Source organism: Pleurodeles waltl, chromosome 2_2 (assembly GCF_031143425.1).
Source record: "Pleurodeles waltl isolate 20211129_DDA chromosome 2_2, aPleWal1.hap1.20221129, whole genome shotgun sequence".
NCBI lineage: Eukaryota > Metazoa > Chordata > Amphibia > Caudata > Salamandridae > Pleurodeles > Pleurodeles waltl.
In genome coordinates, this window is record NC_090439.1 from 718,049,161 (window position 1) to 718,075,837 (window position 26,677).

Here is a 26,677-nt window from a genome sequence, read left to right on the forward strand (position 1 = left end):
TCCTGCCACAAGCAAATCTTGTTTCTGGATGCACACACCACCTGTCCATGTGGTGCATGGAGCAGAAGCACAACTGTAGTTAGTGTGAGAATCTTGTCCTCTTGCAGTCTAAGGCTATCAAGGTGTATGAGATGAAACTCTTTGTGGCATAGGCCTGAGAGAAATGTTGTCCATCCCTGGTCCATATGCTAGTCCTTTTTCCAGCTTTCACCGACCAAGAAACTGTTGAAGCACGCCACTTAGTAGTATGTTGAGGAAGAGACACAAGAAGGAGCACAAGAGAGGATGTTCAGCTTTGTGCTCTCATTCCTTCTCATCTTTGCAGAAATCCTGCAGTTAGAATCCTATGTGATAGAGCTATTGCTCTTTGTGATGATGAGTCTGATTTTGGTCACTTAGTGCAAACCAGCTTCTGCTCCTGTGGTGAACTGTGAGGTTGCTGCTGGGGTCTGAAAGTTTTTGACAGCTTACTCTTCTCCAGTGAGTCTGTTCAGTTCAGGGGTGTAGGAAGTTGGCTCTGTATATACTAAGTCAAAGTGAGAGATAGTGTGCACAGAGTCTGAGGGTTCCCCTTGGAGGTTGATAGTGGCAAAATTAGATAATACTAATGCTCTATTTTGTGGTAGTGTGGTCGAGCAGTAGGCTTATCAGAGGGTAGTGTTTTACATTTGTTGTACACACACAGGCAATAAATGAGGAACACACACTCAGACTTAACTCCAGGCCAATAGTTTTTATATAGGAAAATATATTTTCTTAATTTATTTTAGAACCACGAGATTCAAGATTTGAAGTAAATACTTAAATGCATGCTACTCCACACAGGTAAGTAAGGGACTTTGAATTAAAGAAGTAGTACACACAGTATAGGTTAAAATGGCAATAAGCTATTTTAAAAGTGGATACGGTGTAAAAATCAACAGTTCCTGGGGGAGGTAAATTTGGTTCTTTTTTGCAGGTAAGTAAAGCACTTACACAGTCAGTCTCCTGTGCATAGGCAGCACATCGTTGGGGTTCAAAGCAACCCCAAAGTCACCGCACCAGCAACACAGGGCCAGTCAGGTGCAGAGGTCAAAGGAGGGCCCAAAACACATAGGCGCCTAGGGAGAACAGGGGTGCTCCAGTTCCGGTCTTCTGGAGTACCTGCATCCTCGGGGAGCAGACCAGGGGGGTTTTGTAGAGCACGGGGGGACACAAACCTGCACACAAAACACACTCTCAGCGGCACAGGGGCGGCTGAGTCCAGTGTGCAAAGTTGGTGTCGGGTTTGCTATTGAAAGAAATGGAGGGACCGGGGGTTACCTAGGCGATGCAGGCAGGGCACAGGGGGGCTTCTCGGGCCAGCCACTGACTGGGCTAGGAAGAGGGCCGCCTGCTGGTCACTCCTGCACTGGAAATTGGTTCCTTTCGGTCCTGGGGGCTACGGGTGCAGTGCTTGGTCCAGGGGTAGGGTTCTGTTACCAGGCAGTTGCGGTCAGGGGGATCCTCTGGATTCTCTCTGCAGGCATCGCTGTGGGGGTGCAGGGGGGTCGTCTCAGGTTACTCACAAGGTCGCAGTCGCCTGGGAGTCCTTTCTGCAGTGTTAGTTCTCTGGAGCTCGAGCCCGGGGCATCGGGTGCAGTGTGTGAAGTCTCACGCATCCGGCGGGAAGACTGAGTTCTTTAAAAGTTGCTTCTTTGTTGCAAAGATGTTGCTGTTGTTCAACAGTGCCGCTGTTCTCAAGAGTTTCTTGGTCCTTCGGGTTCAGGGCAGTCCTCTGAGTCCTCAGAGGTCGCTGGTCCCTGTCGGATGCGTCGCTGTGCAGGTTCTTTGAGTCTGGAGACAGGCCGGGAGGGCTGGGACCAAGTCAGTTGTTGTTTCCATCGTCTCTGCGGGGCTTTCAGGTCAGCAGTCCTCCTTCTCTGTGTAGGTTGCAGGAATGTGATTTCCTGGGTTCTGGGTCGCCCCTAAGTACTAAATTTAGGGGTGTGTTTAGGTCAGGAGGGCAGTAGCCAATGGCTACTATCCTGGAGGGTGGCTACACCCTCTTTGTGCCTCCTCCCTGAGGGGAGTGGGGCAGATCCTGTAGGAAGTTGGCTCTGTATATAATATTTCAAAATAAGAAATACTGTGCACAGAGTCCAAGGGTTCCCCTTGGAGGTAAGATAGTGGCAAAAGTAGATAATTATAATGCTCTATTTTGTCGTAGTGTGGTCGAGCAGTAGGCTTATCAGAGGGTAGTGTTAAGCATTTGTTGTACACACACAGGCAGTAAACGAGGAACACACACTCAAAGACTTACTCCAGCCCAATAGTTTTTTATATTGAAAAATATCTTTTCTTAGTTTATTTTAAGAACCACAGGTTCAAGATTTACATTAAACACTCTAAATGTAAAGTACTTTACTTAGATACTTTAGGAACTTTGAATGAACTTTGAATGAAAACAATATCATGTACAGTCTTTGTAATAATGGCAATAAGCTATTTTCAAAGTGGACACAGTGCAAAAATCAACAATTCCTGGGGGAGGTAAGTAAAGGTTAGATTAAGAGGTAAGTAAAACACTTACAACTCTCAGTTCTTGAGCATAAGCAGCCCACCGTTGGGGGTTCAAGGCTACCCCAAAGTTATCACACCAGCAGCTCAGGTCCGGTCAGGTGCAGAGGTCAAAGAAGTGCCCAAAACACATAGGCGCCTATGGAGAACAGGGGTGCTCCGGTTCCAGTCTGCCAGCAGGCAAGTACCTGCGTCCTCGGGGGGCAGACCGGGGGGGGTTTTGTAGAGCACTGGGGTGGACACAAGTAGGCACACAAAACACACCCTCAGCGGCCGGGTGCAGTGTGCAAAGCAGGCGTCGGGTTTCAGGTAGGAAACAATGGAGGGTCCCGGGGGGTCACTTTAGCGGTGCAGGCAGGCACGGGGTGGGGCTTCTCGGGTCAGCCACCACCTGGGCTAGGCAGAGGGTCGCCTGGGGGTCACTCCTGCGTCGAAGTTCGGTTCCTTCAGGTCCAGGGGGCTGCGGGTGCAGTGTTGGTTCCAGATGGCGGGTCCCTTGTTACAGGCAGTCGCGGTTAGGGGGAGCCTCTGGATTCTCTCTGCAGGCGTCGCTGTTGGGCTTAGGGGGGTCGTCTCTGGTTACTCAGGGGCTTGCAGTTGCCAGGGAGTCCTCCCTGAGGTGTTTGTTCTCTGGATCTCGGGCCGGGGGCATCTGGGCGTGGGAAGTCTCACACTTCTGGCGGGAAAAGTGAAGTCTTTGGAAGTTGCTTCTTTGTTGCAAAGAAGTAGCTGGTTTTGAAGAGGGCCGCTGTTCACTGGAGTTTCTTGGTCCTTTAGTCCAGGGCAGTCCTCTGAGGCTTCAGAGGTTGCTGGTCCCTGTCGGATGTGTCGCTGGAGCAGGTTTTCGAAGAAGGAGACAGGCCGGTAGGGCTGGGGCCAAAGCGGTTGTCGCCTTCCTCTTTCTCTGCAGGCTTGTAGGTCAGCAGTCCTTCTTGTTTCTTCAGGTTGCAGGAATCTGATTTCCTGGGATCTGGGGAGCACCTAAATACTGAATTTAGGGGTGTGTTTAGGTCTGGGAGGGGAGTAGCCAATGGCTACTGTCCTTGAGGGTGGCTACACCCTCTTTGTGTTTCCTCCCTGTGGGGAGGGGGGCACATCCCTAATCCTATTGGGGGAATCCTCCAAACTCAAGATGGATGATTTCTCAAGGCAGGGGTCACCTCAGCTCAGGACACCTTAGGCGCTGTCCTGACTGGTGGGTGACTTCTCCTTGTTTTTCTCATTATCTCCTCCAGCCTTGCCGCCAAAAGTGGGGGCAGTGCCCAAGGGGCAGGCATCTCCACTAGCTGGGATGCCCTGGGGTGCTGTAACAAAAGAGATGAACCTTTGAGGCTCACCGCCAGGTGTTAAAGTTCCTGCAGGGGGAGGTGAGAAGCACCTCCACCCAGTACAGGCTTTGTTCCTGGCCACAGAGTGACAAAGGCACTCTCCCCATGTGGCCAGCAACATGTCTGGTGTGTGGCAGGCTGGCAAAAACTGGTTAGCCTACACTAGAAGTCGGGTAGGTATTCAGGGGGCATCTCTAAGATGCCCTCTGGGTGTATGTTACAATAAATTGCACACTGTCATCAGTGTGCATTTATTGTGCTGAGAAATTTGATACCAAACTACCCAGTTTTCAGTGTAGCCATTATGGAACTGTGGAGTTCGTGTTTGACAAACTGCCAGACCATATACTCTTATGGCTACCCTGCACTTACAATGTCTAAGGTTTTGCTTAGACACTGTAGGGGCATAGTGCTCATGCACATATGCCCTCGCCTCTGGTATAGTGCACCCTGCCTTAAGGCTGTAAGGCCTGCTAGAGGGGTGACTTACCTATGCCACAGGCAGTGTGCGGTTGGCATGGCACTCTGAGGGGAGTGCCATGTTGACTTAGTAATTTTCTCCCCACCAGCACACACAAGCTGAGAGGCAGTGTGCATGTGCTGATTGAGAGGTCCCCAGGGTGGCATAAGACAAGCTGCAGCCCTCAGAGACATTCCCTGGCATCAGGGCCCTTGGTACCAGGGGTACCAGTTACAAGGGACTTACCTGAGTGCCAGGGTTGTGCCAATTGTGGAGACAAAGGTACAGTTTATAGAAAGAACACTGTTGCTGGGGCCTGGTTAGCAGGGTCCCAGCACACTTTCAAATCATAACTTAGCATCAGCAAAGGCCAAAAGTTAGGGGGTAACTATGCCAAGGAGGCATTTCCTTACACATCCCTAATCCTATTGGGGGAATCCTCCAAACTCAAGATGGAGGATTTCTAAAGGCAGGGGTCACCTCAGCTCAGGACACCTTAGGGGCTGTCCTGACTGGTGGGTGATGCCTCCTTGTTTTTCTCATTATCCTCTCCTGCCTTGCCGCTAAAAGTGGGGGCCGTGCCAGAAGGGCGGGCATCTCCACTAGCTGGGATGCCCTGGGTGCTGTAACAAAAGGCATAAGCCTTTGAGGCTCACCGCCAGGTGTTACAGTTCGTGCAGGGGGGAGGTTGGAAGCACCTCCCCCCAGTGCAGGCTTTGTTCCTTGCCACAGAGTGACAAAGGCACTCACCCCATGTGGCCAGAAACTTGTCTGGTTGTAGCAAGCTGGCAGAAACTGGTCAGCCGTGCTCTAGGAGTCGAACTTGTATTCAGGGGGCATCTTCTCTGGGTGTATTTTACAATAAATCCCACCCTGGCATCAGTGTGCATTTATTGTGCTGAGAAGTTTGATACAAAACTTCCCAGATTTCAGTATAGCCATTATGGAACTGTGGAGTTTGTGTTTGACAAACTCCAAGACCATATACTCTTTATGGCTACCCTGCACTTACAATGTCTCAGGTTTTGCTTAGACATTGTAGGGGCATAGTGCTCATGCACATATGCCCTCACCTGTGGTATAGTGCACCCTGCCTTAGGGCTGTAAGGCCTGCTTGAGGGGTGACTTACCCATGCCACAGGCAGTGGGTTAAGGGCATGGCACTCTGAGGGGAGTGCCATGTCGACTGTGTCATTTTCTCCCCACCAGCACACACAAGCTGTGAGGCAGTGTGCATGCGCTGAGTGAGGGGTGGCATGAGACATGCTGCAGCCTTAGAGACCTTCCCCGGCAACAGGGCCCTTGGTACCTGGGGTACCATTTACAAGGGACTTAACTGTGCCAATTGTGGGAACGAAGGTATAGTTTAGGGAAAGAACACTGGTGCTGGGGCCTGGTTAGCAGGGTCCCAGCACACTTTCAGTTATAACTGGCATCAACAAAAGGCAAAAAGTCAGGGGGTAACCATGCCAAGGAAGGCATTTCTTTACAATGGGTCTCCAACGAGTAGCCTGGGAGCTACTGGTAGCTCTCCAGTACCCTCAAAATAGCTCTGAGTTGAAGTCAAGCCCAGTATTGCATCCAGAGAATCTCTGTTAAGCCGCTTAGAGTGACAGCCAGACAGACGAATGGCATGACATTATGCTAACACTCAAACAAACATTGTGTTGGCCTTTTTGGGTCTGTTACTTCACCACATGTATCCAATCTCAATCTAGCTACATAATAACAAAGACCGTAAAAGAAGGGTGGCAGCAGTAGCCCAAGCAGTGACCAGTGGTGACCCACAAAAGTGAAGGGAAGCTCCAGGAGCTAGAATTAAAATGTGTTAGTTGGGTGTATATTCACCCCAAGAGCTGTGGAGAGCAGGGTATGATTTAGAGGAGAGAAAAGTAATCATCTGCATTCGCTTACGTGTGATTTCCTGATAAACGCTATCACTTCCTGGTATGTACACCATGTGTGAAAATGGGTATGCTACCCCACCATCATAACGGTTGTATTCTGGCAGAATTGTGTCAGTTATGGCATAATAATGGTAATCCTTGACAATCTTGAGCACTCTTGGTCTACGTCTTGCATAGAAGCTGCCATTGTTGATTTATTAGGAGCATGATTGGCCTACTATGAGCATCCCCTGGCAAATGGTGGCTAATCCTTGCATAATCATGGCAAAGGCTGAATTATGGTGGTCACACTGGCCCTTATGCTGTTTGGCCTTGACTCAGTGGCGGTCCTGGCATAATGGTGGGTGTTACTGGCATAATACAGGCATCCTTGGTGCTATTGTGACCATACATGGCATATGATTGTAATACCTGGCCATTCGAAGCAATGTGTACATGAGTACTCAAAAATAAAATTATGAACTGATATTCAAGCACTGTGTATTTCTTAGAAATTAACTGATATTTTAAAGGCAAAAATTTTTGTTTTTTTAAAAGAGTTTTAGTCTGGAAAATTGAGTTTGTTTGCCCAAAATAGAAAGTGGTATTTAGTAGAAAAAAAGTGTATTTTCAGAAAATGATGTGCTGCCGAAGGATTATTTTTGTTTTTTTTTTGTCCTCATTCACTTGTCCAGCCTCTCGATGAAGGAGGTCAATTCAAGTAACCACTAATCTCCCCCTAGACACACTTGTCCAGGACAACCCGTATCTCTGATTAGCAGAGCCTCACCGGCCCACCTTTAGAGCTGCCGGCACCTGCCTTGACATAATCACAGGACAATACCTCATTCTTACGATTCCAACCAATTTCTCAGTGGGTCCCAAAATTTGTACTTCTTATTTGATTCTTTATCTCTTGCATCCAAAATTAAATTATATATTAGCAAATCCTTCCACTCTATCACCGTCGGGGGAGAAGCACTTATCCATTTCTGACATATCTCCCGCCTTGCTAACAACGTCATATAGAAGAGCAATTTAGCATCATTTTTTGTTTCATTCCTGGAGCCCAATTGACATCCAAATATAACTAAAGAGGGGCTTACCTGATACTCTAGGGGTAAAATTCTATTCACTATCTCACCAACCTCTTTCCAGAACAGACTGAGCTGGGGACATTCCCAAAACATATGGATATCACTTGCTCGATCCTTGCCACACTTTTTGCAGGTAACCGGGCTGCCTTCCGTCAATTTAGACAGTTTCTCGGGGGACCAGAAGGCTCTGTGAATGGAGAACAGATGGTTTTGTCTTAAACAGGCAGATTTAACTGTAGCATACTATAGAGTAATAGATACTTGCCATAAATCTCTTATCTGTACTCTAGGCAAGCATCCTCCCCAGATCTCCTCTGGCAAGTGGAATTCTCCATCCACAGTTTCCAATAATGTCCAATACCATTTTGCTACTTCTCTCTTTCCCACTGAGTCTTGAAATAGTAGTTCTTCCAATTCATTGGAGCCACCCACCTTTTCCTTGACACTCTTCAACCAACTCCATATTTGCAGATATTTAAATTTAGAAAGGAGTCCATCTACCATTATATTCAGATCCTCATAGGAGAGTAACACCCCATCAGTACAAATCTTTCCCCATTGCACCAGCCCAGCCTCCTTCAGAGGTTTAGCCAAAGTGTCTCTTGTCCATTCTGGTGAGCCCGGAGCATCCCAGAGAGGTGCATATTTACTATAAAACGGTAGCTTGGTAGCCCTCCTTAGATCATACCAGATATTAGCAGAGTCTTGCAATACTTTAAACCTCACCTTCTTAAAACATTTTGGATCTCCTAATTTATAAAGGAACCCTGACTGTATATCATAATCATCTTCCATCATAGCTTTAAGAACCTGCCCCAGATCTGAAATGTTCAACACATTCAATGCCCCTCTCATGTTCTTAATGAAAACCGCCCAGTCATAATACTGAAGGTCCGGCAGAGCTAACCCACCCTTCTCCTTCCTCCGTCTCAATTTCTTCCATGCAATTCGCACACCTTTGGAATCCCAAATAAAAGTACTGATTCTACCTTGTAATTCACCCAACCATTCTTTCTTATATTTCAACGGGACCGCATTGAAAGTAAATAATACTTTTGGTAGTATCGCCATCTTTACTAAATTAACCCTCCCATAAATAGTAAGAGGTAGACTGCCCCAACTCTTCATTAATTTGGTGACATCTTACATAACTCTTAAAAAATTAACCTCTGCTATTTTTTCTATATCTTGTGTAATCACGACACCCAAATATTTCAATTGCTTCTTAATTAGCACACTCTCCTCTCGCATATTCCAGGTCATAATTTCAGTCTTTTCCTTATTAACCGCATATCCGGCAATTTCCCCAAATTCCCTTATCAGATCTTCCAAAACCGGTAGAGATTCGCTGCATACACCAACAGATCATCCGCATACAAAGCAATTTTCCTACTCCAACCCCCACCCCGAAACGGGGTTATCCTCTGTTCTCTTCTAATCTTGCAAGCTAAGGGTTCAATATATATGTTAAATAACAGTGGAGATAAAGGACAACCCTGTCTCGTCTCCCTCCCAATTTTAAAGGGACGCGTTAAAATACCGTTGACCAAGATTTTTGCCTCTGCATTATGATATATTATCCGCAATGCCCTAGTAAATTTCTCTCCCAAATTAAGAACCTCACAGAGGACGGCCAAATAGACCCAGTTAACTCTATCAAACGCTTTTGTGGCATCAATCATAAATAAGGCCAAAGGCTCCTTATCTACTTTATCCAGATCTATGGAGCCTATCAGGGACTGAGTCAGCTCTTGCATGTATCTCCCCTTAATAAAACCTTTCTGATCTTCATGTATCAATTTACCTAAGACTCCCCCCAATCTCCTTGCCAGAACTTTTGTAAATATTTTATAATCACAATTTAATAAGGAGATCGGCCTGTACGAATCACAACTTTTTGGGTCCTTCCCAGGTTTTAAAATCCGAGGAATAATGGCCTCCTTCCAGGTAGCGGGACATACACCCCCCTCCAACAAGATGTTCTTACACAACTCAGTTAGGAATTTTGCTATATTACTTCCTAGAACTTTATAAACCTCAAAAGGTAACCCATCTGGCCTGGGAGCTTTCGCCGACTTCCCTGCCTGTATACACTGCTCCACTTCTCCTTGCCCAATAAGATCATTCAAAACTTTATTATCCTGCTCCTCCAGGGCCACTAAATCCAGGTCCCTCAGCCATTCTTTAACTTTCTCTATAGACCCTTCTAAGTCTTCTGTGTACAGCTCCTTAAAGTGGTTTCGAAAGATCTCCCTGATCTCATCGTTACTATTAGAAACAAGACCTGACTCTTTGTCCAGAATCCAAACTACATTATTCCTACCTAAATTTGTCCTTATTTTCCAGGCCAACAATTTCCCACAATTCTCGCCATACTCATAGTGGGCAGATCTATTTGCCTCACCCCTCGCCTTAATCCTTCTGTCCAGCACTGCTAGGATTTCATACCTTAACTTTTGATGTAATTCCGCAAGCTTCCCCATTTTTCCCTCTTCTTCAGGAGCTAGATCTACCAGTTCCTGCTCCACTTGTTGTATACACCCTTCCAACCGACTGATTTCGTCCTTATACTCTTTCCTTTTAACCCAGGCCGCCCTTATCAGTCTACCTCTTAGGAAAGCTTTAAAAGCATCCCACACCATATCAAGTGACGATGACCCCACATTAAACTCAAAAAACTCCTCCACATCTGCTCTTAATCCTGCAACTATGCTCTTATCTAGCAACAGAGTTCTATCTAACGTCCACCTGTCCTGGGCAATCCTACCTTTTAACCGAATACTCAAACTAACTGCAGAGTGATCCGATAGGTGAACACCAACATGAGCTATTTCCCCTACCCGATCTCTTATCCTCCCATCTACCAAAGCATAATTGATTCTTGATTGATGCCTATATTTTTTGTTATTGTATGTGTATCCCCGTTTTAACCCCATCCTTTCTCTCCATACATCATGTAACCCCAACTGCGACATCATAGTTAATAGCCGGGAGCGCATCTTATGATTAAATGTCGATCTACTTCCAGAGGATCTATCAAATTGATAACTCATCATGACATTAAAGTCGCCCATCCATATTACTGGGTCTGGAAATTGGATCAGCTGCCGAAATAGATCCTCCAAAGGTGCAGGGTCATCTTTATTAGGCCCATAATAAGCCACCAAAGTAAATGTTGAATCAAACGCTACCAATTTTCCGATAACCCACCTACCCGCCTTATCAACTGATCCACCCTGAAAGGAAATCCTAGGATGTTTTTTGATTATGATAGCCACCCCTTTACTTCCACCGGCCTGAGTAGTACTCGAAATCTGCTGGACCCAACTACATGATCTAAACACCTTAATGCATTCTTCATTAGACAGATGTGTTTCCTGCAAAACCAACACATTAACTTGTACATCCCGAAAGTATTGCAGCAATCTTTTTTGCCTCTTTACTACCCGGAGACCATTGATATTCCAGGACAAAAGTCTCAGCTCATTCTCACCCATCGTCCAAACCACACAAAAAAAAACTACTGAATGAGGACATATTTTTTGATTTTTTTATCCCCCCATGCTCCACACCCTGTGATTAGCCGCCCCCCATCACCCTCCACCCCTGATCTAACCCCCACCTATATCCCCTCCCCCTACACCCTTGGAGAACCCTCCCAATTCCTAATCTAGGCGAAAAACGCCTCGGGAGGGTCCCCAAACCTGTATACTTTATTGTGAACAAAAGGGAAAAGGAAAACTCTCACCCCCCACCTTAGTCTTTTTTTTCCAAGGTCTTTATCAACTCATCAACCTCTTTACTGTCTCTAAAGTTATACATTTTGTTACTCGCCATTACCTTCAGAGTGGCTGGGAATTTTAATTGGGCGGTAGCACCAAGCCCCTTTAAAACCTCAATTCTTCTCCCCAATTCCCACTGCTTATTTAAGGTCACACTTGATAAGTCCGACCTAATCTCGAACTTCGTACCTTCCACAGTTAGCAATCCCTTTCTTAATGCGGCAGACAAAATACGCTCCTTAATTGCATACGTCTGAAAGCAAACCAGGATTCTCCTGGGCTTATCCTTATTGGGCAATCTCCGAGACGGGTCCCTGTGCACCCTTTGAATATCTATAATCTGTACTTCTTGTTTAATCAGACGAACTATGAACCCTTTCAGGTCCCCCCCCTCCATACCTTCTGGTACCTTTAAGAATCTCAAATTGTTCCTTCTCTGGTTATTCTCTAGGGATTCCAGTTTCAATAAGACACTTTCATCTCCTGCTCTTAAACTCTGTATTTCCACCTTGCTTTTTTCCAACGCCGTCCTTAAATCTCCAACTTCCTCCTCCAGGGTAGCTGTCCTACCTGCCAATTCATCTATTTTTTCGCCAAGAGTCTCACACAGACCTCTTATCTCCTTCTGGTTAGCATTCGAAGTCTCGAAACCAGCCCTGACCTCCAGGGAGAGTGCTGTCAACATTCCTGTTATAGATTGTTTCAAGGGCTCCCCTGCCGACCCCCACTGACGCCCTTCTGTACCCCGGGGAGGAATTCTCAGGGGGGGCCCACATCCCTGGTCCACCTGCTGGTGCCCCAGGGCCAAACCAAGCTGCTGAGTGACCCCTCTAGGCCCTGGTTCGTCATTTATGTCTGATACCTGTACTCCATCTTTGTGCACGCCATTAGTGCAGTGGACTACCGCTCCTTCTCCTCCTGGGGGGCCCGAGATATCCAACTCACTCCCATGCAGCTCCTCCAACACTTGAAACATATTCGGGTCACACTGAATTCGCCCAATTTGGGTTGCCCCATCTCCCAAAACTGCCCCTTGTCCAGGTTCACTCCCCTCCATACTTAGGGTACTGGGAACGACTCTGAAGTAAGTTTTTAAAGAGGGGGTAATTCTGCGCTCTTTATTCAGTAAAGTTCCTCCTTTTAAACTCGGGACGACCTTCCCACTCCTTCTGTCGTTTCGCCTGATATAAGTTTCTTGTTCCGAAAAATTTCCCCCAATATTCAGCTCTTCCTCCTTAGGGTATAGTTTACTCTCTCAGGAGCGGCAAGAGGGTTTTGGGTTCTGTTTACTTACTCCTGTCGCCCCTCCTGCTGTACTTCCTGTCTTTTTGCTCGCCCCCCTAGGGCCATGCATACTGATGTAGTTAGATTTTATAAACTCTATTCCTTCATGCATGCCCCCAAGAGGAGCAATCCTACAATTGGGGGGGGGGCGCATTACGTTTCCTGCCAGTCTCCTTCTCCAACCAGGGAAGTGAGGTTCTTAATAGATCACCCACCTCTAGGGAAGCACCGCGACTTGTGCTGCCTCTGCTGCCCTTTTCCCCGGAGGGGGATCCTAATTACTGCCTCCCTACCACGCTGGTGCTCCCAGGCAGCCTGGGACCACAGAGCCGGCGCCGCCCTGTCCAGGCTTGCTCCACGCCAAACTCCCTCCACCTCGACCGCTCCACCAACCTCCGGTAAGAAAAAAAAGGTCTACTGGGGTTCCCAAAGACAGCGCGTTACCCTGCACGTTGTTTTTCCCTTGTTTAAAAAAATTAAGTCCGCATCGGGTCTAGGATCCTCCCGCAGCCCACGCGCTAGCCGGCCGCCATGTTCTCTGCCCGACGAAGGAAAAATATTGCAATTCCACAACATGTTTAAAGTTGAGAGGTGAATGATAATTCAAACTAAATTGGGGGGATTTATTGCTGTGGGTATTTCCTTTGTGCCAGAGAGCATGGGCAGATTTGAATATTCCTTCATTAGTCAGGCGAAGGCATTTCCTATTGATAAAATGTTCTGCTGGTAAACTCACTGGAATATTTGGGTGCTCACTACCGATAATCCCATTTACGGTGGCCTTAGTGTAATGTTAACACATGTTGTCACTAGTTTACAGATAAAAATTTGATAGTAGCTCTGGCGGACTTGTCTTGAGCAGAAGTAGCTCTCACTACAGAAAAGGTTGGTGACCCCTGGTTTAGTCAGTCTTCCTCAAAACAGACCCATGACTCTTTTTCCTTTACCACAATAAAGAGTAGAAAAGGATTGAGATTATTGGGAAGAAGGTCCTCTATTCAGGAAGCTTTGCCATTCATTCCATGAATGTGTTTTGCCATCTGGCCCGTTGCTTCCATATTCTTCGGAAAGTGGCACAACTGCTCATTTTGAACCTCCTTGAGCATTGTAGGAAGCTGGCTCTGTATATACTAAATCGGGCAGGTGCAAATGCAGCATGGGCTCCCAATGCTTTTCAACAGAGGGAGCCTGGGGGGACGAAAAGATGTTGCAAGCTGGGTCCAGGGGTCGGTTCCGGAAAACCACAGGCTGGGCAAGGAGGAGGACCGTCTGCTGAACCTTGCTTGACCATCAGTCGGATTTCCCAAGACCAGGGGGCTGCGGATACAGGGGTACCTTTGGGTGTCTGGTATCTTTGTCCAGTTCTCTTGCGGTCAGGTGGGTCCTCTGGATTTAGGCTTCAGGCGCTGTCATGTTGGCCAGGAGGGGTCAACCCAGGGTGGACACAAGGTTGAAATCACCTGGGGACCTTCTCTGAACCGGTGGGCCTGCCTAGACACGGGCCATGGGCGTTGAGTGCAGAGTGGGCAGGACTTGCGGATCCGGGGCTGTTCAGGAGTCTTTCTTGGAGTTTCTTGTGGACAGGGCCACCGTTCTCAGGAGTTCTTGGTCCTCTGGTAGGCAGGCAGTCCTTTTGGGGGTTTAAATAATTTGATGGTCCTGCAGGATGTATTGCCTTATAGCAGGGCTTCTGAAGCTTCAGGCAGGCTGTGAGAAAGTGCCTCTTTCTAGCCTTGTTACCCCCACTTTTGGCCTGTTTATGAGTGTATGTCAGGGTGTTTTTGCTGTCTCACTGGGATCCTGCTAGCCAGGGCCCAGTGCTCATAGTAAAAACCCTATGTTTTCAGTATGTTTGTTATGTGTCACTGGGACCCTGCTAGCCAGGACCCCAGTGCTCATAAGTTTGTGACCTATATGTATGTGTTCCCTGTGTGATGCCTAACTGTCTCACTGAGGCTCTGCTAACCAGAACCTCAGTGGTTATGCTGTCTCTGTACAAATTGTCACTAACAGGCCAGTGACCAATTTCACCAATTTACAGTGGCATACTGGAACACCCTTATAATTCCCTAGTATATGGTACTGAGGTACCCAGGGTATTGGGGTTCCAGGAGATCCCTATGGGCTGCAGCATTTCTTGTGCCACCCATAGGGAGATCTGACAATTCTTACACAGGCCTGCCAGTGCAGCCTGAGTGAAATAATGTCCACGTTATTTCACAGCCAGTTACCACTGCACTTAAGTAACTTATAAGTTACCTATATGTCTAACCTTTACCTGGTAAAGGTTGGGTGCTAAGTTACTTAGTGTGTGGGCACCCTGGCACTAGCCAAGGTGCTCCCACATTGTTCAGGGCAAATTCCCCGGACTTTGTGAGTGCGGGGACACCATTACACGCGTGCACTATACATATGTCACGACATATGTATAGTGTCACAATGGTAACTCCGAACATGGCCATGTAACATGTCTAAGATCATGGAATTGTCACCCCAATGCCAATTCCATGATCCCCGAGTCTCTAGCACAGACCCGGGTACTGCCAAACTGCCTTTCCCGGGGTTTCACTGCAGCTGCTGCTGCTGCCAACCCCTCAGACAGGTTTCTGCCCTCCTGGGGTCTAGCCAGGCTTGGCCCAGGAAGGCAGAACAAAGGACTTCCTCAGAGAGAGGGTGTTACACCCTCTCCCTTTGGAAAAAGGTGTTAGGGCTTGAGAGGAGTAGCCTCCCCCAGCCTCTGGAAATGCTTTCATGGGCACAGATGGTGCCCATTTCTGCATAAGCCAGTCTACACCAGTTCAGGGATCCCCCAGCCCTGCTCTGGCGCAAAACTGGACAAAGGAAAGGGGAGTGACCACTCCCCTGGGAGGTGCCCAGAGCTCCTCCAGTGTGCTCCAGCCCTCTGCCATCTTGAAAACAGAGGTGCTGCTGGCACACTGGACTCCTCTGAGTGGCCAGTGCCAGCAGGTGACGTCAGAGACTCTTTCTGATAGGCTCCTCCAGGTGTTGCTAGCCCATCCTCTCTCCTAAGTAGCCAAACCTCCCTTTTCTGGCTATTTAGGGTCTCTGCTTCTGGGAATTCCTTAGATAACGAATGCAAGAGCTCATCAGAGTTCCTCTGCATCTCTCTCTTCACCTTCTGCTAAGGAATCGACTGCTGACCGCGCTGGAAGCCTGCAAAACTGCAACAAAGTAGCAAAGACGACTACTGCCACCTTGTAATGTTGATCCTGCCGCCTTCTCGACTGTTTTCCTGGTGGTGCATGCTGTGGGGGTAGTCTGCCTCCTCTCTGCAATAGAAGCTCCGACGGAATCTTCCCCCTGCAACCGCAGGCACCAAAGAACTGCATCACCGGTCCTCTGGGTCTCCTGTCAGCACGATGAGCGAGGTCCCTTGAACTCAGCAACTCTGTCCAAGTGACTCCCACAGTCCAGTGACTCTTCAGTCCAAGTTTGGTGGAGGTAAGTCCTTGCCTCCCCACGCTAGACTGCATTGCTGGGAACTGCGTGTTTTGCAGCTACTCCGGCTCCTGTGCACTCTTCCAGGATTTCCTTTGTGCACAGCCAAGCCTGGGTCCCCGGCACTCTAACCTGCATTGCACGACCTCCTGAGTTGTCCTCCAGCTTCGTGGGACCCCCTTGTGCAACTTCGGGTGAGCTCCGGTTCACTCCACTTCGTAGTGCCTGTCCCGGCACTTCTGCGGGTGCTGCTTGCTTCTGAGTGGGCTCTTTGTCTTGCTGGACGCTCCCTCTGTCTCCTCACGCAATTGGCGACATCCTGGTCCCTCCTGGGCCACAGCAGCAACCAAAAACCCTAACCGCGACCCTTGCAGCTAGCAAGGCTTGTTTGCGGTCTTTCTGCACAGAAACACCTCTGCACGACTCTTCACGACGTGGGACATCCATCCTCCAAAGGGGAAGTTTCTAGCCCTTGTCGTTCTTGCAGAATCCACAGCTTCTACCATCCGGTGGCAGCTTCTTTGCACCCACAGCTGGCATTTCCTGGGCATCTGCCCACTCCCGACTTGATCGTGACTTTTGGACTTGGTCCCCTTGTTCCACAGGTACTTTCGTCAGGAAATCCATCGTTGTTGCATTGCTGGTGTTGGTCTTCCTTGCAGAATTCCCCTATCACTACTTCTGTGCTCTTTGGGGAACTTAGGTGCACTTTGCACCCACTTTTCAAGGTCTTGGGGTGGGCTATTTTTCTAACCCTCACTGTTTTCTTACAGTCCCAGCGACCCTCTACAAGGTCACATAGGTTTGGGGTCCATTCGTGGTTCGCATTCCACTTCTAGAGTATTTGGTTTGTGTTGCCCCTATCCCTATGTGCCCCCATTGCATTCTATTGTGACTATACATTGTTTGCACTGTTTTCTATTGCTATTACTGCATATTTTGGTATTGTGTACATATATCTTGTGTATATTTGCTATCCTCATACTGAGGGTACTCACTGAGATACTTTGGCATATTGTCATAAAAATAAAGTACCTTTATTTTTAGTATATCTGTGTATTGTGTTTTCTTATGACATTGTGCAAGTGACACAAGTGGTACTGTAGGAGCTTCACTCGTCTCCAAGTTCAGCCTAAGCTTATCTGCTAAGCTACCTTCTCTATCAGCCTAAGCTGCTAGACACCCTTCTACACTAATAAGGGATACCTGGGCCTGGTGCAAGGTGTAAGTACCTCTTGGTACCCACTACAAGCCAGTCCAGCCTCCTACACAGGCCAGTAGGGCTGGGGACAAGTCAGTTGGTTTCTGAAATCTTCTCTGCTGGGGTCAGCTTAGCAGTCCTTCTTCTTGAGGTCACCAGGAATCTGGTGAGCTAGGTTTAGGGGTACCGGGGTGTTACAGGGGTCAAAGGGCAGTATCCAGTGTCTACTGTCCCTGAGGGTGGCTACAGCCTTCCTGTGCCCTCAACTTTTGGGGAGTGGGGCACATTCCTAACCCTATTGGTCCCTGTCGTCCAAACAAAGATGAAGGATTCTGCAGGGAAAGGGGGCACTTCAGCTGTGGACACCTTAGGGGTCACTCCTCCATGTTTTACCTAATTTTCCTGCTGAGCTCGATGCCAAAAGTGGGACTTTGTCCAAGGGGCGGACATCTCCACTAGCTGAGTGCCCTCAGGCACTGTATGTAGCAGGAGGCCTGAGCCTTTGAGGCACACCGCCAAGTGTTACAGTTCCTGAAGGGGGAGGTGTGAAGCACCTCCACCCAGAGCAGGCTTTGTTTCTGACTCCAGAGGGCACAAAGGCCCTCACCGCATGGGTTCAGAAACTCGCCTGCTAGTGGCAGGCTGGCACAGACTGGTCACCCTCTGTGCATTTTGCAGTAACTCCAACACTGACATCAGTATGGTTTTATTGAGCTGAGAATATTGATACAAAACTTCCCAGTCTTCAGGAGCTGTGGATTTCGTTATGACAAACTCCTAACCCATGTACTTAACGTGACCACACTTTACTTACAATGTGTAAGAATGGACTTAATATAGGGGCATATTGCTCATGCAGCTATGCCCTCACCTGTGGTATAGTGCACCCTGCCTTGGGGATGTAAGGCCTGCAAGAGGGGTTACTTAACTATGCCACAGGCAGTGGTTGGTGGGCATGGCCATTATCGACGTTACCTTTTTCTCCCCACCCGCACACACAATCTGCAGTGGCAGTGTGTATGTGCTTGGTGAGGGGTCCCTTAGGGTAGCACAATACATGTTTGCAGCCCTTATGGAACCTCCCTGGTCCCAAATCCCTTGCTACCACTGGTACCTTTTGCAAGGGACTTAGCTGTGTGCCAATTGTGGGAGCAATGGTGCAGGTTAGGGAGAGAAGACTGGTGCTGTATCAAGTCAGCATCAATATCAGGCAAAAAGTGAGGAGGTAACCATGCAAAAAAGGGCACTTTCCTATAAGCACCTTTGTGACCATTTTCCAGAGGGTGTGCGCAGTGTGCAAGACACAAAAGGATCTTCTGCTTTGGCCTGCTGGCAGTAGATTCAGTGGTGCGATCCATGGTTTCCTCTGTAGCCGGTGCAGCCATGTGTGGATGTATTACTCCAGTGTTTCATGTGAAGTCCATGCCAATATTTTGAACATGCCCTGTAACGAAGCTCTCCTCTTTGTAAAAAGGTTGACTTGCCACTGGAGTGTTTCAGACATTGTCAGGCTTTTAACTTGCTTACCTTGATCACCAGTTCCATCAACAGTACCTCATAGTCGGTTAACTTTCTCAAGACCTTCTCTTTCGGTTGCACTGGCCCTTGCAGCCCAGAACAGCAGCCTAACAAGTTTGTTTTGCAGCTACAGCAGTTGTGGCGACTCTAAAGGCTCTGGAGGACAACAGTAGCAATTATTTTCCTCTTTCTGCCTTGCTTGGCTCATAAAAATCCTATAACTCACCCTTGAAGGAAGGAAGTGAAGCCTGCAGAAAGGAGGGTGTCTTTTTGTTTACCATGCTGGCAATTCATTGCCACAAACCATTGGGTCTTTCAAATTGTTGAGCAAGGCTGCACCCTTCTGTTCCAGGACTTGGCTTTTCCCATTGTCTCTGTTTCCTCTTTCACCTCGACTAAGCCTGCATTCTGCAGCAGGAAGTTCTTGCTAAGTGGAGAAAATGGGCTGTGCATTTAGTACTAGAGAGTGAGATTTGGCTGGAATGCTATTCCTGCTTTTTTCTCTTTCCCAAAAAGATGGAGCCCTTTCTCCACCTCTGGACATTTTCTGAATGCTTTCCTCAGAAGGAGAACTTTAAAACGATTTCTGATGGATGCTTCTACATGCAGATTCCTCACCTGTACAACTATCCCCAGGTGACAGCCTGGATCCATAAACCTCCAAAGTCTTGATGCTGCTGGTAGAGGGGACTGGACTCAGTCAGTGCCAGTGATAATAGGTGACGTCCCCCAGTCCATAAAGCGCCCACTCCAGTGCATCAACATCAGTTCCCTTTTTTTTTTGACCCTTCAACGCAGATCCAGAGCTTCTATCTCTGAGCAGTTTTCCTTACATAAAATGCAAACTGAAAGCAGTACCAATGTCTCCACCTAAGAAATCAGGTTTTAAAACCTGTTAGGATTGTGAGACAGATGTCAATAACTGACCCCATTCAAGTTGTTTGTGGTGGTTGGCCACCAAAGAGCGGGAACCCAAGCTCTTTAGGGCTTGGCTCAAGGACGACCTTTGGTGCCAGAAACGTTCTCAACGCCGTTCTCATTCTCCATCTTCCTCGTTCACCAAGCGGAGGAGACACCACAAAAAAAATCCTAAAGGCATTTAAAAGGCAAGTCTCCCAGACCTTTTCAGACTCTCACAGGGTAGTCGAAATCCCTGCTGAGGACCCTCCATGTAGCCCTGCTCCTCCACTGGGACTGGCTGGTGACAGACCTCCACTGTGTCCGAAAACTTTGGACATAGCTCCATCTCATTTAAGGCCAATGACCTGATAGATAGGATATATCTGATAGAGACTTCTAGTAGCAGATTCCTTACCTTAGAATTTCCCCCAGGCATCAGACTGGATCTGGAGATTTTTCTAGGGGGCGTCTGTCGACTCCCCGGGTGTCGTTGGCGTCGTAGTCGCCGTGATGACGTCAGGAGTAGTATATAGACGCCGCCTTCGCTCAGTGACGTCAGTTCTTTTCTTTCCGCACCACGCTCTGATCTGGAGAAGAGCTACCCTAGTCTGTTATTGACCGAATTCGACCGTTTTGTCAAGTTTTCCAGTGAGATATTTGGTGAGTCAAGGATGTCCCCGATGACCGGATTCAAGCCATGCGAGGACTGTCTGTGTGAGTGACAGATCCTCATCGGGTTTGACTGTCTCTCGAGGGCGACCACGACCCAAAGTCGTGCTTTGAGTGGGAGCCATGCACCCGAAGGCTTTGAGGGAGTGGTCCCTAAAGCTATTGGCGGCCCGGCACGCGACTCCACGTAAGTCTCAGTCTCAAGACCATTCGTGGAGCCATCACCACTCGTCTTCTTCAAAATCCTCAGGTCCAGGTAAGAAGAAGAATTCAAACAGATCCCATCGCTCTCCCACTTTGCCCCGCCGCTCGGCTGATGCGACACAGGAAGAGCGTTGACGCTCAAGGCCTCCGTCTGCGGAGCCTTTGTCTGGGTCGGCTCTACGCTTCCCCGAGTTTCCCGGAGCCAGAGCGACCCCCACCCAACTTAAAGAATTTTATGAGGCTATGAGCCTCATCTGTAGGCGGTCCAACCCCGATAAGGTGCCTTCGGGCCCAAGGGGTTCGGTTGAGGGGCCTTTGGGTTCCGCACTGGCGGCTTCAGTTCCGGCCACCCAGGTCACCTCCGGATCCGCTTGCGAATCCACACCGGAGCCAGTTGCACCTTTGAGACCTTCCCCGGCGCCGGGTCAATTGTCTACGCTCCCGATGTCGGTAGTGCCCACTATCGACATCGACCAATCCTTATCCCTGACGACTCGGAGCGGCATCGGCCGCTGCCGCCTTTGTTTTCGATGGGGCCTCTTCACCCCAGGTCAGATTCAGACCGTTTTTCCTATCGGTACGAATTTCGGGAGAGATTGGAGAGGTCCCTGGACCCTTATGAATATCCGGATGACCCATCTATTGACTGGGCTCAGGAATTGGGCTACCAGTGGTCTGGATACTTGGTATGGTGGTCATTAGAGCAGCTGAGGTCCTTGGCCTTGAGCTTCCTACGGTTGAGGTCAGGTCTAATCTCCTGACAGGTGCTTCAGCCTCGGGCTTCTACTTCTCCTGACGCTTACATGCTGTCTCCTCCTACCGTGGCTATGGCGGAGGTAGCGACTTAAGGATCATTTGGCACTTCTCCACCAGGAAGTCGCAGCTCTCTTGGCCAAGGGAGCTATAAAAAAGGTCCCTGTGCCCGTAGTAGGTCGTGGTTGTTATTCCCTCTACTTTCTGGTGCCGAAAAAGGACAAGGGCTTACGTCCTATCCTAAACCTTCGGGACCTGAACTACTTCCTCAAGAAGGAGAAATTCAAAATGCTCACCCTGGCTCAGGTTCTGTCTGCCTTGGACCCAGAAAACTGGATGGTAGCACTGGACTTGCAGGATGCTTATTTCACATTCCCATCCTGCCTGCCCACTGACGTTACCTACGATTTGTGGTAGGTCACATTCATTTTCTGTTTACCGTGCGCCCTTCAGCCTTACCAGCGCCCCTCGGGTGTTCACGAAAGTGATGGTGGTGGTTGCAGCTCATCTGTGCAGGTTAGGGGTGTTAGTCTTCCCCCTACCTCGACGACTTGCTGTTGACGGCGGAATCGCCGCAGAAAGTTCTCCCACCTTCAGACTACGGCGAACCTCCTGCACAAGCTTGGGTTCACTATAAACGTGCCAAAGTCCCACCTGACTCCCTCTCAGATGCTCCCTTTCATCAGAGCTGTTCTGGACACAGTGCAGTTTCGGGCTTATCCTCCTGAAAAGCGAGTCCATGACATTCAGGCTATGATTCCGGTCTTTCCGCCTTGGTCTTGGGTTTCGGTGACACTGACTCTGAGGCTGCTGGGCTTCATGGTCTCCTGCGTCCTGCTAGTAACACATGCCAGATAGCATATGCGTGCTCTGCAGTGGGACCTGACGTTCCAGTGGGCGCAGCATAGGGGAACTGTCTCCAACATGGTCCAGATCTCAGAGGGGACTGCGAAAGACCTACAGTGGTGGCTTTCAAATCCGTATTGAGTCCACGGCAGATCCCTCTCCCTCCCCCAACCAGATCTCTCTATAGTGACAGATGCGTCACTTCTGGGTTGGGGTGGTCGCATGGGAGAGGCAGAGATCAGAGGCCTCTGATCTCCTGCGGTGTCTGGGCTCCATATCAATCTTCTGGAGCTCCGGGTGATCAGGCTTGCGATGAAAGCATTTCTTCCCGCTCTCAAAGGGAAAGTAGTGCAGGTGTTCACGGACAATACTACTGCCATGTGGTACTGCAACAAACAGGGTCCTGGACCCTCTGTCAGGAGGCTTTACACCTCTGGACATGGCTGGAACATCAGGACATTACCCTGATGGTTCAAAATCTGGAGGGGTTTCCTCAACGCCAGAGCGGACAAACTCCGCTGTCGATGCACAGCCAATCACGACTGGCGTCTCCATCCGGAGGTGGCGCAAGGTCTTTTTCAGCAGCCTTGGTTAGATCTGTTTGCCTCCAAAGTGAATGCCCAATGTCGGCTGTTTTGCGTGTTGGAGTTTCCAAGGCTGCACTCGCTGTGAGAAGCTTTTCGTCTCGAGTGGAACTCTGGCCTCCTTTACGTCTATACCACTTTTGCCCAGAGTTCTCAAGAAGATCAGGAACAACCAGGCCCAAGTCATCTTGGTGGCCCCCAGACTGGGCACGGAAAGTCTGGTATCAAGAGCTATTGAACGTGTCCATCGGTCCTCCGCTCTGACTGCCTCTTCGGGCGGATCTTCTGTCGCAGCAACAAGGGACAGTTCTTCACCCAAAGCTGTCCAACCTCTGCCTTCATGTGTGGAGATTGAGCAGCGACAGTTGATGACTTTTGATCTTCCACCCGAAGTCTGTGATGTTATCTTGGCAGCCAGGCGTCGCCCAACCAAAACTGTATGCGCCTGTCATTGGAATACATTTGTGGCATGGTGTACCAACAAATCTGTTGATCCCCTCTCTGCCCCTCTATCTGACGTTCTTCTGTTCAGTACTTCTTTGGCCCAGCAGGGCTCTGCTTTGGGCACCCTTAAAGGGTATTTATCTGTTTTTTTCGGCCTTCGTAGGGTACCTGATCAGCCCTCAATTTTTAAATCTCCTATTGTGAGTAAAAGGCCTCACCCATTTATTTCTTCCCACTCCCATTTATCTTGCCTCAGAGGGACCTCAATGTTGTCCTTACTTATTTGATGTGTACTCCCTTTGAGCAGATGCATAATTGTCCATTGCGGCTCCTCACCTTCAAAACTGTCTTTCTTGTTGCTATCACCTCTGCTTGCAGGGTGAGTGGGCTTTCAAGCCCTTTCATCTAAACCTCCATACTTGTCTGTGCACCCTGACAAAGTGGTGTTGCACACTAAGGCTTCCTTCCTTCCTAAGGTGGTTACGCCTTTTCATGTAGGCCAGTCACTCACCATGCCTACTTTCTACGCACCCCCACATCCTTCCCATGAGGAAGAGAGACTCCACCATCTGGGCCCAAAAAGAGTGTTGGTGTTCTATCTTAATCGTACTAAAGATTTCCAGGTGGATGATCAACTCTTTGTTGGGTATGTGGGTGCGAAAAAAGGGAAGGCGGTGCAAAAGCGTAACATCTCTTGATGGGTGCTGCTTTGCATCACAATGTCCTACGTGTTGGCCAAGAAGCAACCCCCTGAGGGCTTGCCTGTTAATTCCACACGAGCAACTGCTGCTTCCACTGCGTTAGCACGCGGAGTTCCTGTCCTGGATATCTGCCAGGCAGCTACTTGGGCGTCCCTGCACACGTTTGCTAAACATTACTGCCTGGACAGTCAGGTCTGTCGGGACGGCTACTTTGGTCGTTTGATCCTGCAGGACTTCCTAGTATGATCTTGGTTCGCAGCCCAACACCGAGGATGGAATTGCTTGGGTATCTATTCTAAGTTAAAGAATCTGCAACTAGAAGTCTCTATCAGATGTACAAGTTACTTACCTTTGGTAACAAAATATCTGGTATAGACATATTCTAGTTGCAGATTCCTTACCGCCCACCCATCCTCCCCGCTTGAGAACTGATTTCTAGGGACAGGGATTACTCTTTCAGGTCCTTAGCTCTGGCGCACCAATCTCAGTGTTCCTAGCGTCTCCGGTCTTTGGCGTGGAAAGTCGTTAAAAGAAACTAACGTCACTGCGTCAAGGCGGCGTCTATATACTACTCCTGATGCCATCATGGCGACTACAACGCCAACGACGACCGTGGAGTCGACCAATGCGCAAGGGTATTGCTCAATGAAAAATCTCCGGCACCAGTCTGACGCCTGGGGGAAATTCTAAGGTAAGGAATCTGCAACTAGAATATGTCTCTACCAGATATTTTGTTACCGAAGGTAAGTAACTTGTACGTTCTGCAGTACTTGTCCTACTTGGAGGCTGAACGATAAGAACTGCTCATGCATCTGCACTTTATTTTAGGTGATCCCAGACTCTTAGGATAGTATATGATAAGCCGCTATTTAGGGGAAACGAGTTGACAGATAGGTAATAATGTATGTAATTCTTTTAAATCATCACAGGATGTGAAAGATGGATGGGAATATTTGTGTAGGCATTTGCACTTTCACTTTTGTGAGTTTAAAATTTTATGATAACATATGACAAGTCGCCTTGTTTTAGTATCTTGTGCTGATGGGCTCGATAAAGAGGCCTGTACCTTACAGGTGACAGTTAATATTGGTTGTAAACATTATTGTTTACACCATACTTTGTGTCCCTTCATCATGGATTCTTTGCCTAAAGCTCTCTGTGCCCCGTAGTGCTCAACATATATGTAATTAGGAGTTATAGATGTATTTTATATGCGTTTAATATGTGTTTTATTGTATTTTGTGCAACGATTTTTAGTAATCATGCAATAAAGTTACCTACCTACCTTCCACTTGCAATACCACAATAGGCAGTCAGTAACTCTTACACAAGAAAGAACCACACCAGGTGTTGCAAAAATAAAGTATTCTTTATTACAGCACTACTGCTATACTAACATTGGTGTCTCCACTCGAAGATATATATACACACAAAATATACACTTGGAAACAAACAGGAATAGCGTAGAATAACATGGGGCCCTATGGGGCAGACAAAACCATATACTAGACAATAACGGAGGTGCCCAACCAGGGGGTGTGTTAGAATCCCAGCAGCTGGGGCAGTAAGACATTACCAGAGGTAAGTACCAGAAATTTCACAGGCAACCGGGTACAGAGTTGTTATTGAGATGGGTTTTCCAGAGGCTAACACAGAACCGTGGATACCCAGAAAGCAGGAGCACCTACACCAGGGAGCCCAGGTGCATTGGGGTCAATTGGCGTTAGAAGCCCTTGTTGGAGTCAATGGACGCCTCAGTTGTCCAGCTGCTGTCGCGACCCGTGGACCAAGCCAGTGAAAGCCAATGGTGGATTCTGGATGTGAAGAACCTGAAAAAGAAGGGGACAGTGTCTAGACCACTTGGAGATGTCCAGGCGGTGCAGGTAGGCAATCTCACCCTCTTGGAGGTAAAGGTCCTTCAGGTTGGTGAGGGAAGAAGTCCAGCTGCGAAGTCCAGAGGAGGCAGGAGATCCTTGGAGTCATCCACGAGCTGTCCCATGTTGGTCACTGGATTGCAGGACGGTCAGTGGCCAGCAGGGCTACCAACAAGCCTTGGTAAACGCAAGTAGGTTTTGGAAGGAAGATTGTATGTTTTTTAGGACCTGTGAGGTCCTAGTGACTCAGAAGAGAGTCAGGGCAGGCCTTTAGCAGGGAGGAAAGCCAGCTGGAGTTGGCGGAACCCCCATGAGTGACGCACTGGCAGCAGGCATAGGGAGTCACAGGGAGGCCTCAGCAGCACAACAAAACAGGAGTCCCATGTTGCTAGAGCTGCAGAGTGGTAGCTGACCTTCGAGCTGCAGAGTGCTGGAGGTTGGAATTTCTTGGACTCTGAAGATCTCCTGGAGGAAGGGTCAACAAGCTTTGGCAAGAGCAACTGTTGCAGTGCACAGAGGTTACGTTCCAGTGGCTGCAGCAAGGGCCCACTGTCTCAAGTTGGTCAGGAGACAAGAGGGATCCGGAGAGGACCACAGAACCAGCACCTGTGAGCAGAGTCTTTTGATTGTCTGTGGAACAGCAGGATCCCACCAGCCGGTCGTTGTCGTCTTGAGGTGCCTGCGGATGCAGGGAAGTGACTCCTCCACTCCCAGGGAGATTCCTTCTTGCATCCTGAGTGCAAACTGAGTCCTTGTGACCCTGGAGGATGCATAGCCACGGATGTTTCAGAAATCTTGCTGGAGCTGGAGAAACAATGTTGCAATAGTAGCCCTCCCAACTCTATACAGTCTTGTTTCAGTTCCAAAAGCAGACCAGCAGCGGTTCTGGAGGGCAGGGGCAGAACATGTCTTGCAGAGAGTTCCTTGTAGAGTCTTGGTCGACAAATCCTAGGACCCACTCTCGGGGGAGCCCTTAAGTAACCCTAAAAGGGGGTTGGTCACTCTCTGTAGTGACCCATCTATCAGAGGGGGTCAGGGATGTCATCTACCTGGTATGACCAGTCAGATGCTCCCAGGGGCCTCTACCTTGTTTCCAAGATGGCACAATCGACCGGCTACCTTGCAGAGCTCTGTGCACCTCCCTAGCGT

General features: G+C 48.6%; 1 protein-coding gene across 2 annotated transcripts in view; it reads left to right on the forward strand.

The window, feature by feature from the left end:
* The window catches only part of CSPP1 (centrosome and spindle pole associated protein 1), a 976,424-nt gene that overhangs the window by 913,236 nt on the left and 36,511 nt on the right, over window positions 1–26,677 (forward strand). The gene's annotated exons all lie outside the window — the stretch shown is intronic.